The 13,119-nt window shown below is 34.2% G+C and overlaps 1 pseudogene; it reads right to left on the bottom strand.

Annotated features, from left to right (window-relative positions):
* Positions 1-10,370: 10,370 nt before the first annotated feature.
* Positions 10,371-11,507, bottom strand: LOC104599122 (xyloglucan endotransglucosylase protein 7 pseudogene; annotated as a pseudogene).
* Positions 11,508-13,119: the final 1,612 nt, after the last annotated feature.

The raw sequence follows: 13,119 nt of genomic DNA, 5'->3' as shown, positions 1-13,119 counted from the left end.
TAATCATAACAGAAATTAAAGATATCCAAATTAACAGAAACAAAAATTGAAAAGCACCTTGTCAAGTCAACTTGTTCTTATTTGCTGCGCCAACAATTTACGATCACTCTCTTGTCGGAACAACAAAGCACTGGTCATAAAAGAGAACACAAATTAAGAAAGCTCTTCAATTCCCTAGTTCTATTTCTCAAGATACTCGAGGCAATATAATAATCCAGCAAGAAAGCTTTCTGCATTCCTTTAATGAAGGTACTTCAGGCAATATAAAAATCTAGCAAGAAAGCTCTTCCGTGTTTATTTTGGGAATGTGAAGGTACAAGGCAATACGAAGGTAAGAACTCAGAAAGTCTTACGAAGGAAAAAGGGTTGAGAAATCAGAAGTCTTCTTGGTCGTTTTGTTGATTTTTATTCATTTATTTCTACAGGTCCTTGTTGACTTGGTTTATTTTATTTATTGAATTGTTCTTTTTCCCGATTATTAGATTCATCTCTATATCACAGGCGTCGGCTTAATTTGAATGGTCATAACGAATAAATTTATACTTTGCAACCTATTTACTTCATCGACCTTTCATTCATCCAGATTAAGTGGAAAATGTTCAAGGGTATGGGCCCGTGATTGTTTATTCCAAAAATATTCCTAATGTTTTTTTTTATAAAAAATAAAATTGACCAAACAGAGTGGTTGCTTGTATCTTATTAGATGCAAAAATTGACCAAACAGAGTGGTTGCTTGTATCTTATTTCTAATGTCATCTAATACAAAGTTGATTTAGCAATCTCTTTTCTGAAATTGATTTATTTTTCAAATCTGCCTTTCATATCAATCGTTCAAATGTAAAGCTGCAATTTTAATTCTCTATTTTTGGACATTTTATGCCCCTTTTTTTAGAAGATTCTAAAAGAGGGATCTACTTGCAACTGTGTAAAAAAATTTAGGAGAGGTGATTACAATTACCAAACTTCAGTGAATGTTTCAGCAATAGCCTAAAACTTAAATGGAAGGTTTCATCAATTTACCCTTATTAATATTATTAAAGTTTTTAAGCAAACACTAATTGAGTGACACATGCAAACTATCTGTCATCCAGGTCAGCATTCATAGTTGCTTAAACATAGACCTGGCAAAAAGTTGACCCTACCCGCAAACCCAACCCAACCCAACCCGAAAAACCAGGGTTAGGGTCTCATATTTAGCTACCCAAATGCGAAAATGACTCGACCCGACCCAACCCGAAAAAAACTGGGTTGGGTTGGGTTGGGTTGGGTCATGGGTCAACCCGTTGACCCAATTGTCAAGTCTAATTGGGATTATTTATGCATTATTAGAATTTTCCACTCTTTAATTTTTTCAATTTAATCTTTACTTTTTATTGTTTACTCTTTAAATTGTTAAATGTTCAAGTTTTTTATTTTATATTTGAAATTTTGAGGTTAATTCTTTTCATTTTGACATTTTTCATGTATTTTTTTTTATTTTTTTTAATTTCAATTATTTATTGGATGACCCGAATTGACCCATGGGTCAACCCTAACCTGAACATTTAGGGTTAGGGTCTAGCATTTAACAACCCAACCCGAACCTGACCCACCCAACCCAATTGCCAGGTCTACTTAAACACAACACTATCTCTCATCCTCAATTATTGGGATGCAAATGACTCAAATCATTTTTTAATCAGGGTTTATTTGAATCCAATCCAACACTATTCATGCCCGATCCGTTCTGATCAGATCTAACAGGCAAGGATCTGAATTCAAATCTGATAGGGAAGTCGAATCTTTGGATCTGACCTGATCCGGTTTGTTTTCTTTAAACATTAAGAAATTATTAAAAGAAAAAATAAAATATACCAATTTAAATAAAGAAAAATAAAAAAATAGAAGTATTTTTTAATTATTTTCATTATATATATGTTTTTTATAAAAAATAAATAATATAACAAATTAACAAAAAAATATAAGTAATATATTTATAAATAAATAAATAAATAGCATATATTTATATAAATAAATGTATAATATATACTGGATTGAATAGAGGTGATCCAAATCCAATATGATTTCTGATTGGATCCTATTAATTGATCCGATCCAAAGATCTGAACAAAATGATCCAAATTCGACCAAATAGGATCGGGCACCCCTACTCAATTATAGCATAGACTACTTAAATTAAGAAAGATAATTAGTGTTTAAGGATTTACATTTTTTAAGCCATTTAAGGATTTACATTAGCATAACGTTGGATTCCCTTGTTGAATGAACTTCAATTCCAATGAACTAAGAATCCTATGAGACCTAAGCATCTAAGGGGAAAGTTCGTAAGATTAATCCAATAGAAGTTGATGAAATCCCTGATACACGGAGTTTTAATTGGATTTGGCATATGGTGAATTTATATTTAGAAGCGACTCATGGAGAGAAGAGCCCAATTCAGTGTTGTTCAATGGACTTTGGAGAGAAGAAAAACTGAAAAAAGAGTGAAAAGGAGAAGAAAACAATAAGAACAATGTTTCATTGTGCATAGGATCTGAACTGAATGATTCATTGCTTTGTCTTGGATAAAGTAATTAGGAAAATAAATAAACATTTGACGGAATTCAGCTTCAGACATTGTGGAGCTATCAAAACAATAAGAACAACTGTTAAGTTGCTTCTCAAGCTATTCGGTTTATCACATTCCTAGAAGAGCTAGCATGGTTGCACAAAAATTGGCTAACTTTGCTATTACTTTTACAAGAGTTAAAACTTGGTATCAAGCTCCTGATTTCCTCCTCAATTCCATTGTACAAGAGATGTAAACCGAGCTTGTTGATGAATGAATTTGCCCTATGGGGCCTTCTTAAAAAAAAAAAAAAAAAATTCAACCACTTAGCCATTATCAGATGACGCTTAGGAGTGTCATGAGTTTTTTTTTTTTACTGAGATATCTAAAGACTGAGAATGAATTTTCTGTAAGACCGCTTTCATCTAAAACAGAAAAAAAAAACACATATATATATATATATATATATATATATATATATATATATATATATATATTTTGTTTGAAGGTTAGAGGAAAAGTTTTATTTAAAAGAAAATATGAATAGAAAATAAGAGAAGGCAGCAGGGTAGGGGCAGAGGCGGATTTAGCTTAATACCATACCCCCACCAGTACAATCTCAAAACCCAAAAGAAATTGCCATTCCTAAGGATACACCAAATCCAAAACCCACTAGCCACCTACAACCAAATGCTACACATGGCAAAAACAAACTGACACACCACAAAACTAAATGAATATCAAGGATGAAAGGTAAACCAAGTACACAATGCATTACGTGGGAGGAGTAAGGGTGAGCAAATGAGTCAATTCTACCCAAAACTAAATGGAATGACCTTGAATTGGCCTCAAACCCACCTTACCCAATGTGTTACTAGGTAGGGTCTAATTCTACTCTTGGAAATGACCCCACCTAGGTTGGTTCCAAGGTTTGGGGGCTTACCTTACATGAGCATGTTAGATTGATCACATTGATGGCCATGTTGTTGGAAATTAAAACACACTTATTGGACTATAAGATAATCGAAGATATTTGTAACATTTAGTGGCATCAAATTCCTTGATGGATAGACCTTTTGATTACCACAAAAACATCTATAAATAAGGACAGTCACCACTCGGTGCAGTTGTCTCTCAGCCATTAATTTGTTTCCCATCACCTCGGTGGTTTAGAGTCAAGTGGAGAATCGTTGAAGAAAGATGAGACAAACTAAGCGAAGTTTGCAAGTTCACAACCAAGTGAAAGGTCTGTGCCTAGTTTTTTATTTAAATTCATTAAATACTAGCTAAGAACATTTGGTGGGCCAATTTCCAGTTATATTCTTCAAAACCAGTATTAGAACATGGTTCTGAAATGTTTAAAAAACACAGTTTTTGTTTTTCGGCGACTTGGCCAGATTCTGGTAAAATATCAGTTGAGGATTTCCAAGTGATCACCAACCATTTTTTACCACTTCCATCCACCAGTCGGCTTCTAATAGATCGAAAATGGAGGGTCTAAAATTGGCCAAATGATTTGGGTTGCACTAAACCTGATTCTGAAACTAGGGCGAAGAAGACGATCTATTCGGGTCGAATTTGACCCGTTTTCAGTGAACTTGTACCATTATTTTAAAAGGCCCTCAAGGCGAGCCCAAAGCCCTAAGCCTCGAGGCGAGGCTAAGAAAAAGGGCCTGGCCCCTTCAGGCCTTTGGCCTCAAAATTTCTAAGGCTTGGGCCTCAATTATTGGCATGCTAATGTTGAATATGAAGGCTTATATAAGGGTAAAACAGAAATTTAAGACAAAAAAAGAATGCCTTATTTTGTATATATTGGCGTATTGAACAAATAAATAAACATACAAAAAAAAGAATGCCTTGTGTGTGTAAAAGAATATTGTTTATACTTTATTCTATTCTACTTGCCCAATTACCCCATATTTGATAATCTATTTCTTGTAAAGCATATGCCTCAACCAAATAAGAATGCCTTGCTCTTAAAACACTATTATTGTTTTATATCCTTGAATATTAGAGTTCAATTTATATGCTTTTATTCTTTTTAGATTTTAGGGAAGAAAACTACTTTGGTAAGATTCTAACCCATGCAAGGTTCAAAATATTGATACAATACGCCCCATATCAAGCGTACTATATTGTATCTTTGGGTATTGCTACCCCTTTTTAAGGAATTTTCGAAAAAACACCTTTTAATAATTAAATAACATAATACCTAACCTTGTTGTAAAATTAAAAAAAGAAAAAAAAAACTAGAAGAAAAGATAATGCATGGTTCAATACTCGCTATACCCCTTTCAACCTACTGGGGTGCATCGAAATTTGAACCATGAAACCATGTCTAATATATCAAACAAACCATATAAGAGCTTAATTTTATATTCTTCATGTCTTTATTGTTTATGGATTATATCATATTTTGCTCAAGGCTTACACCTCAAAATGCCTTAAGGCTTAGGCCTCACCCCTATGAGACCCAACCACCTTGACCCGCCTTTTAGCCTTTTAAAACATTGACATATACCATATATGGTGGGTTGTGGCCAACACAATTCCATATCCAACATGGTACCCGTTCCGGATCGGTACCGTGTGAACTAAATGGTTCAGAGGTAATTTGATCATTTTAATCTAGCCTGTGCGAGATAGACTGGTTTAGAACAAATCAAAACAACTTTTGGGCTGATTCAACTCATTTTAGACCTGTTCAAGCCATTTTTAGGCAATTAAAACCCATTCAAACATATTTTTAACCATTTTATTCAAGTTAAATTGCCTTTTGGCCCTTATTCTTGTAACAAAATGCCTAATTCAGTTTTCTTTTGCATTCTATTTGATAATTAGGGGTATTTTATTCCATTTTAATTGCATGAAGAATAATTTTAGGGTCAAATATCTTTATTCTTTTTATTTTAACCTTAAGATTAGATTGATTTTTGTTTGACATTATAAATTACCATTATTTATCAATTATATGTCATGTTCCATGAATGGTTGAAAATTAAAAATGTGCAATATAAGACATTTATTGAATTATTGGTCATTTACTTTTGTTCTTGGCTACATGGAAGGTGCATTTGAGAACCAAAACCTAAAGCAATTGGGTCTCAAATTGGTATTCAGTGCTTCTTAATCCCAGCTATTGGTTTTTCATTCCATTGAAGCCATAAGTGACTTATCCAAAGTTAAGATCGTTTATTGGATTTAATTAAAGTGATCAAGGGAACTACACGTGTGTGTATTTATTATTAATTGGTTGAATCCAAAGATTTAAGTGATTAATAGTCAAGTATATACATGCGTAGTTTGTCTTGTTGTATGATTAAATTCACTTGGTTATTATGGAATCATTCTTAAACCCAAAGGAGAGAGAGGGTAAGACCATATATAACTTGGTCATTTGATAATCATGCTTGATTACTTAGATGCATGATCTGTAATTTATTTATTTTGCTCCCAATGTATAAATTAAAATTGGTACTTATATTTTCATGGCAACCCTAAACACTAAAAACCTTTCTACTCAGTTTCAATCATTCTCTATTGAACTTTTGACTACAACCAATTAAAAGAGATGGATAAGTCGGGTTGACACAGTCTTAGGGGCCTATGGATATGACAATTTGCCTCACATAACTCAAACCTTTACAACCTCTACAAATGTGACTAGTCAAGCTCACAATAGATATAACAATTGACAACATGCCAATAAAATGGCTCTTCTCATCATTTAAAGTCAAATTTTTCAGCCATTGAAACTTAGCATTCCCATATTTGATATTGCTAGGAAAATTCTTGACATTATCAAAAGTCAGTTTCTAGGATCCACAAAGGCTATGATTATGAGGTTTCTTTCCAGCTCTTTGCTACAAAATTTGAACAACCTAGGAGTATTAGAGAGTTTATCAATAAGGTGTCAAGGATTGTTTATCAACTTCAACATTCGAAGTTGAACCTGGATGATGATTTCCTTGTTTATGTTGTGTTATCATCTTTGCCCAAGACTTTTAAAACTTTTGTGGTTAATTACAACACTAGTTTTCACAAATAGAGTGTGAATGAGCTAAAAAATCAATGTTCCTAGAAGAGGTAAGATAGAAGAAGGGCAGAAGTAAATCTACATATGTTGCAACTTCGAGACTGAGGAAATAGTTTAAGAAGAATGGAAAAAAAATAGAAATATAACCCCCAAAGAGAAAATTTCCACTAAGGCTGAGTAGAGGAAGGCAGAAGGAATACTTGTAATTATTGCAAGAAACTAGGACATTGCAAATCTAATTGTTGGAAGTTGAAGGAAAAGGAAAACAAGCAAGGTAACTTTTTAGTCTTAGTGTGTTTAGAATTAAATATTGTGGATATACTCTCAAATACATGGTGGGTTGATTCTAGGTGTATTGTTCACATTTCCAATGCCTTACAGGGATTTTTGATCGTAAGGAAAGTTGATTTAGAGAGCATTTACATCTATATGGGGAATGCAAAGTGTGTTGGAGTACTAGAAAATTTGGAGTCACATTAGATCTTATTGACACTTATTATGTTCCATCTATTAGAAAAAACTTAATTTTAGTTTCAAAGTTAGATGCTTGTAGGTATTCACTTTATTTTTCTTGAGGAACTCTTGCTATTAGTTATGATTTGAACAAAATTGGTTCTGCAACTTGTTTAGATGGGCTTTATAAACTGAATCTTGATCAATCATATGAAAAATCTTTATTACCTATGAATGTTGAATCTTGTCATGTTGATAATTTGTCACTTAAAAGAAAAGAGATGAAATCCTCATCCATGCTTTTGCATTAAAGGTTAGGACACATATCCAAAGACCATCTTAATAAACTGGTCAAATAGGATTCTTTTAGGTGTAAATTTTGATGATCTTGGTAATTTTTTCAATTGCTTTAAGGGAAAAATGACTATAAAACCCTTTTTCCAATATTGGTAGGTGTTTCTAGCTCCTCTAGATTATTCACAATGACATTTGTAGTCTCTTTAAAGTCCTTGCTTGAAATGAACATAGATATTATATTACATTCATTGACGATTATTCTATATTTGGTTATCTTTATCTAATTGAGAATAAATCAGATGCCTTACAAACATTCAAAGCTTACAAGGCTAAGGTGGAAAATCAGCTAGATAAAAAAAAAATCAAAATTGCAAGGTTTGGTAGAGGTGGTGAGTTTGAAACATTTTATACTTTTCTCCAAGAGTCATCAAACTTTTATAGTCTATACACATAACTCTTTCATTATCGAATCTAAGGATGTAAAGTTTCTTATCCTTCTTCTTGCATTGCCCTCATGTTACCAGTATTTGGATGCACTTTTTTTAGCTATTTTGTAGAGTTTGAGTGATCCCTAGGGATTTAGCAAAGCTAATCTCAATTTGGTCTACCTTGGAGCTAAGCAGGAAGGGTAACATCCTCTGGAAATTGTATCCTTTTTGTTGGTCTATTTGGATGGAGAGGTAATGGTAGAATATTTGATAGGGAAATAAATCTAAGAGACAAAATCATAGCAATGATGAGAGACTCCTTATTCAATGGCCTTTTATTCTAAAAGGAATTGAGGAGCACATCCTACATTCAAGCTACAGACAATTGGGTGCAAATTGTATTCAACCTAAGCTATGCTAGTTGATTGTCTTATCCCTTTGTATTTATCTCTCTATAGAATATAGTTCCTTGTACAGTTTTGAGGAAACCTCTTCCTCCTTTATTTTATATAAATTCAAATACCATTTACCATTTATAAAAAAAAGGGGGTCATTACCTGATGTTCTTTAGGGAAAGAGGTAGGATTTCCTTAATAGCTTTCCATGGGTACATCAATGTTACATTTGAAGCAAATCCCCAATTCCAACTCCCCAGCATATGTACTGATATTTCCTTTTTTTATGAATTGTGTTATTTTGTGTCGAACAATGGCTATTAGTTGATATTGAACTTTCCCTCTATCAAGTTGGTTTTGTTGAATTCATTTTTGGCCATTTTGTCAATATTGTCTCGTACGTATGTACCTTGGTTCCTTAAGCTAATGATAAGTCTATCGTCGCAGGTGCAGTTTCTATTAAATGACAGAGCTATTGGAAAATGATTCCAGTCTTATATTCTGTTATGTTGAAGTGCGTACATCTTATCATGATTTTGACTGGTCTTATTTGTGCAGACAATGAACTTTATCAATTGGCTTCAGTTGCCTTTTTTTTACTTGTTGCTTGGGTTTGTCTCTCTTCTCAGGACTTGGACTTATCTGCATTTCTTGTGATAGTTTTGATGTTCTTTGATGTGGACTCCCATGGTGTTTGTAGCAAAATGAGCTCTAAGAATTTGAGAGGAAACAAATCTAGAGGCGGAAGAGGCAAAGGAACGGCCTCCCGAGTTCCCAATCAACTAGATGATTCAGGTCACTGGTCTTGTGACCATTGCACATATGCCAATGATAAGTTTGCAAACACTTGCCAAATATAGAGCACAGTTAGAGCTGTTCAGGATGCGGAATCAACCTTTCATGAGCTATTTATCATTTTCAATGAATTAGCTGCCGTGGTTATATAGTGGAAGGCACAACTCCAAATATGTGGATGGAGGCATTGGATCAAATTTTGTGTTAATTGTATTATGCATTAGATCAAAGTTTTTGTTAATTGTATTATTTATAAGATATGAATTTGGAAATTGTAATATATTTTTGACATAGTTGCATATGAATTATAGTTGGAATGCAATTTTTATCTTTTATAATATCAATGGGCTCACATATTGACATTTTACATGCATATTTTATTTAGATGATTGACAATAATTATTATAATATTTGCAACAATTTATTAAATTAAATATCAACAATTAAAATGATAATTAGCAATAGTTAAGTTAACAATTGCTTTATTATTGCTACTTTAACAATAGTTTGGAAAAACTGATGCCATAAATAAACATAAAAAACAATTGTTCAGTTGTTACCAAATTATGTGATTGTTGTATATGAAACTTTGGGGCAACAATTGCTTGATTGTTGCCTATTCAACAAAAGGGTTGTTGCCTAACATGTTAATTAGAGACAAATTTAAGCAGTTGTTGCTAAAAATTTATATGGACAACGATTTTTATTAATTGTTGCTAAAACAAAATATTCGGCAACAATTCCATTTGGTCGTGGTAAAACACTATTGCCGCAACAGTTGGTCCAACTGTTGTGAATAGTATATTTTGCAAAAATTGATTGTTAAAAACTTTTAACAACGGCTTCGCTAGCCACAACTTGTTCAGTTGTAACTAAAACATTACGTTAACAGTTTTTTCTATATTCGGAACAATTTTTGACTGTTGCTAAAGGTTAATTTTCTTGTGGTTTTGAACTGTATTGTTATTAGTGTTGCTATTGTTAATGAAAATCAAGTTTAAACATGTTATTATTGTGACTTCTAATCAATAATATATTGATAGTAAACATTATCAATCATACAATATGTGGTTATGACTATGTAATTAGTCACAATTATAAGTCTTAAAGTTAAAAAAGTATTAAGCTAAACTCAACAACATACATAGCTATTTAATTTGATTGTTAATGTTATGGAATTCTTTTGTTTTCTTTAAGAAACAGGTTTCATGGGTAGACCCTAGAATCACGAAGGCAAGAACCGACCTTGGAACAACTAATCTTGACAGGATAGGTTCTAGTTCTAAAAATCTAAAACCAACCCCCACAGGGTAGGTTCTTGAAGGTTCTGCCTTGGAACCGAACCAAACTAGTCCATGCTCAAGAGAGAAACTTGGGATTCAATTATGTATTTAACATGAGAGAGGAGTGTATAGGGATTTTAGCACCAAAAGACATACAACTTTTTTATTCATATATAGGAAACTGAATAGATAGGGGAGGAGTTCTCAGTACAACTTTTCTTTACACTCCTAGCTAGGAAAGTTGGTACATAATTAGGAAAAATAAAAAATAAGAAAAAAAGAAAATCTATAGGGGGTAAGGGAGAGAGACGATCGGCTTCAATGCTCACAAGATTGATCCTCATAAAAATGAAGGGATGCTGACATGGACAAGAGCACTTAGATGAATCATATATAGAAATGAAGGGATTGATTCTCACAAAAATAAGCTCTAAGACATATTGGTATTGGAGCATTCTGGAGGAAGGCCTTGAGGGAAGCGCTTTATATCTGTGCAGTAATTGTAGATCATATAGTTCTTCTGGACCCATCTCATTCTCTCTTGGCTCTTGGAGTCCAGCTCTTCTGAGAGCCACCAGGCGTTGGTGTTGGAGGTAGAAGAGGGAGATTTTGAGTCACAAGAAGAGGTACTGGAGGACCAAATACAGGCATCAGCCTTGAAGTTTCTGTAGGAGGCCGTGAAAGGTGCTTGTGTCCAGTCGGTCTTCACAAGGCCACCCCTTGTGGCCCAGTCATCTGCGTTCCAGAGGCTGGAGTAAATCCTCATGGGTTGGCTCTTGGGGAATGGAACACCAATGGATTCTGAGTTTTTGAACTCTCTGATTGGCGTTCCATCAACAGAGAAGACAATGTTTTGGGGATTCCACAAGATAGAGTAAGTATGAAAATCAGCAGTTGGGTCGAACCAAAGGTAGAACTGCTGCTCTCTGTTACCTTTGCCTTGGCTGAAGACGTTAGTATGGAGGATGTAGGGGTCACCACTGAGATTGCCAAGGAATTCGAAGTCGATCTCATCATGGGTTGGTCCCTGAGATGACAAGTAGTAGGCAGTAATGGTGCCAGCAGAGTTTCCAGGGACGAGCTTGAGCTGCATATCAATCTTCCCGAACAGATACTCATTCTTGGACTGAAAACCAGAACCAGAGGCTTTGTCTAGGGAGAGAGTGAGAAGTTGTCCATTGTTCAGTATCTTTGCTCGACCGCCGCCCCATGTGACATCAAAATCTTGGAAGAAATTATTAGCCAAAGAAGGAATGGCTATCAAAGAGTAGCTGATGATAAAAACAAGTAGGCAAGACAGAAAATTGATCCAATTGCAAGGTCTATTACAAACCATATTTGAAGGAATTGTAAGGTATTGTCGACTGAAGAGATTTGATGGATTAACAGGACTACAGGAGAGAGTGGAATTGGTTTATCTGTGAGTGAAGAGAAACTGGTTGATGGCCGCCCTTTATATAGCTGGTGTTGATCAGTACTGGTTGAATTAAACCAGAAGGACAAAGGCTGGTGGAGGAGGGTTAATTAATTGGTCCACTTTCTCAAGTAATAAGACTATGAGTTAGACTCGGCCAATGTTGTCTGGAACAACAGGTGATGGATGATATTACTAAAAATAATGAAGAAAGTGAAGTGTGACGCGTTTTAGTGTTGATGAAGGTATACTCAACTCGAGCAATTCTGTCTCCTTTGGCCGCTTCTCTCCAGGCTCCAGCTGCCAGCCCATATGCAGCTAGCTCAAGCTGCTCCATCTCCATTCTCCACTCCTTTAATTGCATCAAGAGGCGCCCACACGAAATTGTCTCCTGTTTCAATTTGCTGTTTGAGGAGGGTTTGTGGCTCTCTGCGTCTCTTTCTTTACAAAAAGTAGAGCAATGTTGCTGACCAAGCAAAATCATTTCTTCTATTAAGTTATCATATATAAAAAAAAAGGGAACAACATAAGCTACAGTTGAAATGTTGTTTCTCCTAACGCCATGTCCCCACACGTAAAATCAACGCTGGTGGGGAAGCAAAATCTTTGATGCAATAATTGTGATGTATAAAAGTAAGTCAGAAACATATGATTATATAAGATGGTGATTCATGATTGGTGATGGGATTTGTTTCAGGTGGAGAGCTTGGGCCTGAAGTTGCCTCCCGTGTGGAACCCACCATTAATTTTATTTATTTCAGGTGGAGAGCACAAGTGCACAACCTTTTGGTTGGCACACGGGTGAAACCCACACTGATATTGTATTTGTACGTGATGAGTTGCAAGTAAGCATCCAACTCCTCTAAAAAACCAAGTGAAAATCGATTTTTATCAAGGCTCTTTTGATTATAATGATATATATATCGCAGAATGGTGGAAAACAATTTCCATGAAAATATCATTTTCTGGACTTTAGTGGCATGGAAAATCCTATTAGAAGCAAAGATTTTCAAAAGGTGAGTAATTGTTGTGGAAAAGTGTCATTAATTCCAATATGTTATGCCAATCGTATTCTAAACAGGACTTAATTAATCTTCATGATTAATTCATTTTTCAGTTGAACTACCAAGCAGGAAAATTAGGGAAAACAATTTGTTTTCCAATTAAATATCTTTTTTGTGACTAGTATTTTGCACTTATATATTTTTGAAGAGTAAAGGCATTAATTGTCCAAGTAAAAGAAAAAGAAGTTTTGATGGCATACATACATACATAGAGAAAAAATTGGTTCCATGGTATATAACTATTTATAGATTATTACCCTTTACTTTGGGAGTAGTGACAATTACCCCACTGAACTTTCAGATTCCAACAAAGACCATCCTCTATTAGTATTTCGTCAGTTGACTTTGAAAAGGATTTTTATGTGATTGTTTAAATTTTCCTATATTACCAAATTACCCTTTTCCA

The sequence above is a fragment of the Nelumbo nucifera genome, chromosome 2 (assembly GCF_055504915.1).
Source record: "Nelumbo nucifera cultivar China Antique chromosome 2, China Antique-T2T, whole genome shotgun sequence".
In the NCBI taxonomy this organism is placed as follows: Eukaryota; Viridiplantae; Streptophyta; class Magnoliopsida; order Proteales; family Nelumbonaceae; genus Nelumbo; species Nelumbo nucifera.
Note: the sequence above shows the minus strand (reverse complement) of the source record. Positions and strands in the feature narration are given on the sequence as shown.